Source organism: Fukomys damarensis, unplaced genomic scaffold (genome assembly GCF_012274545.1).
Source record: "Fukomys damarensis isolate Sample0158 unplaced genomic scaffold, DMR_v1.0_HiC HiC_scaffold_2, whole genome shotgun sequence".
In the NCBI taxonomy this organism is placed as follows: domain Eukaryota; kingdom Metazoa; phylum Chordata; class Mammalia; order Rodentia; family Bathyergidae; genus Fukomys; species Fukomys damarensis.
Window position 1 is genome coordinate 16144748 of NW_022900914.1, and position 3454 is coordinate 16148201.

Here is a 3454-nt window from a genome sequence, read left to right on the forward strand (position 1 = left end):
TTTTATTTATTTATTATTTATTTTGAGGCAAGGTCTCACTATGTAGTTGAGACTGGCCTGAAACTCACTATGTAGCCTAGGCTGGTTTTCATAGCGATCCTCCTGCCTCAGCCTCCCAAGTGCTGGGATTACAGGTGTGCACCACCATGCCCAGCCACCTTGATAAAACTTTTAAAGGTAACTTCTAGCTGTTGCATGGATACTGGACTTTCAAGGTCTAAACAAATGTGAAGCAAGAAGTCGGTTTGGCTACAGCAGTTATAGCTGAGATGTGATGGTGTCTTGGACTATGGTTCTCTGGAAAAGCTGGAAAGTACTTAGACTCAGGATAGACTTTGGAAGTATTGTTAACCAGGCTTTATGGGAACTACATACGAGGCATTAGTAAAAATCAAGGATGAATCCAAGTTCCTAGGCCTGAGCCCCTTAGTTTATGGTGCTCCCAGTAATTGGATGAATAAAAGTGAGGAAAGGGCAGATTGGAAAAGGGCAAACATAAGAAGTACTTCTAAGACTTTCTAAAATTGAGATGGCTATTAAAATCTAAAGATAAATACAGATGTCAAACCAAGAGAAGTTGAGTCTACACATAGGAATTTCAATGTCATGAGTATTTGACATTTTAAACTAAAATACTAGTGAAAACAAAAACCTTAAAAGAGATCCAAGACTAAACCCTAGGATACACCGATATGTAGGGGAAGAGGAGGAAAATCCAGAAAAGAGCCTTACAAAAGGAAATATACAGGAAAAGAGAGCAATGGGCAGAATATTACATGACTCAGAAATCAAGTAAAGGAAGTGATTCCAGATGAAGGTGATCATCAAGGATGAATTAGTCTACGTATTTCAGTGAATAGAGGACTCAGAGTTGATTATCAGTTTTAATAGATAATAGACAGAGGCGGTTGCAACAGTCACGAAGAATTTCAGTCTGGGAGTCGGCAAGAAGGCTTGACTGAAGTGAATCAAAGAGGCAGCATGAGATTAGGAAGTGAAGACAGCATTGGCCATTCCATTTGGAAGTGTTTTTCAAGATGGGAAATATTTCAAAATGTTTGTATACTGTTGGGAGTGATCTAGTAGAGGGTAGATGTTTAGCTTAAGGAAATTATAGCCACAGGAATAGTGTCCTTGTCAAAGAACATGGATCCAATATACCAAGAGGGGCTTAAATAATGGTGGCAACAGTCTACCCACTGTGGTAATGGGAAGATAGAGTACCTGGGCAAAAATGTGGAGAGGCTGGAAATGAGATAAGGGAATATGTTGAACTATCTACCAGTGGCTTCTATTTTTATAATGGAAATGAAATCCTAGCTCATCAGTTAAGAGTGAAGATGGGTCAAGGCTGGTGGAAGTTGGTAAGAGATAAAAGTGTGATAACGGCTACCACGGGTGCAAGCAACATCCTTGAAAGGCAATCTTGGGTAGAAGGTAGGATATAGGAACACAATCTTTACATAAATATTGATGTCAATAAGAGTGATGGCTGAATAAGTGAGAGAAAGAAATAAAATACATCAAGGACATAAATCCTTAATGAATGAGGGCAAATGTGTAGGAGGATAATGGTTGGTTGAAAAATGAAAGGTAAGAGATGGCACATCCTGAGTCAGGTATGTCAGAGCCTGTGTAAACCAAAGGTCAGGTGGGTGAAATTATTTGCATCCAATAAAGTAATAAAATGACACATAGCATGCACACACATAGTAGACAAATACACAACCATAAATGCATGTACCACATCAAAACCCACTTACCCACTGCTAAAGCATGCATTCATGATCTGTGGCTCCTACAATGAGTTTAAAATAATTTAATAATACATATATAAAGAATCGAACACCATGCCTATATGAAGAAAGTTAGAGATATAACATCAAAGTAAATTTCTCTTCATTCATTCCCTAGCCATTGTCTTTTACTCCTCCTTTCTTTGCCTTTTTTATCACACATAAATTAGAGTCACACTCTATACATCTGGAGTCCCAAAGATTCAGCAGTTTCATATTTAGTTAAGTGCGGTTACTCTACTGAGTCCAGTTTCAGGTGGGTGGAGAATTTGGGAGCAGCAGGTAAAGGGATTGCCACTATCTGCAGCCCCAGCTAGACTGAGACCCTTCTTTTTCTGAATAATACACAGGCAAAATAATAAGAAGGGACATAGTACAGCACCCACCGCATGAGGGTATTACTGCAGCTCGTAAGTGATTAGTGCATTGTGAAATAAATTAAATAGATCTTTACTGGCACAGTTTTTAATAAAAGAAGTTATTTTAATGGACTGTAAGATTATCAAAATGCATTAAATGTATGCAAGTAAAATTTTAAGAGAGATATGTTTCCATGCAATTATATATAAATATATATGTGCATATATTGTGAAAATATTCATATTTCTATGCATATGTGTACTGAGTCATGATGCAAAAAATCCTTGCTATGAGTCACAGTCAATAATATTTGGAATCAACTGCTTATCTACTGGGACAGCTATTGAATTCCAATTTTTTTTAAAGAAATGGACTGTAGAAATGTTCTCTCCTTTCTTCTTTCCATATCTCAGTTTGTGCGCCCGTGCACCTACTAAACATGCAACCACCTTCTAAAGTCAGATTGCTCAAAACTATAACCACCTTCATTCCAACATGGAGCTTACTGTCAGCATGGCTACATCTTTCAAATAAGCTGTCCATTCATTCACATGCAACCCCTCAGAATTAGTCAGCTTTCTGGATGTTAAGATGTAAATTCCTGTTTTGTTCACCTAAGAGTCACCGTGCTAACCTACCTTGGTATCGCTGTAACACTTACTACCTGGTGTCCCAGCCTATTGCCTTGTAAACTGTGTGGCCCCCACACAGCATAACCAGTTAAATAGCCAACACCACCGTGCTGACAAGAGATGCTCTGATCAGAAGCATTCATTCTCTCCCCAGAATTTATTAAATAAAGCACAAACATACCTTACAGACTGCTGAATTGTTGGTAGCTGCAGCTCAGAGAACTTGTGTTACGTCCCAGTACCGTTCTGTGCCGAGGGTGATTATATATAGTAGGCACATAATAAATGTTTGAAGAATGAATTATGAATGGAGATGGCATTATTAAAGTATCAGTATATAAAATAATAATGCAGAAAAGTTCTCTTTATGAATTAATAATTATATTAATCAGAATTTCTTTATGTAATCCAAGACCTCAAATTTTTAAAAAGGCTATGAAAATATTAACTGGCATTATATTCCTTACTATCTAGATAAATATCACTCAGTAAAGGCACAGTGTTAAAAATGAATGAGTGGATTCATTTATATAAACAAATAAAATGGCCTTTAGTCCATTATGTTAACACTATATAGATTTTCATTAAATTTTTTAACAGAAATCACGGTCCGTTCTAAAAGAGGGGACAAAATCAGGGTTTTATACACATAAATAAACTACAACC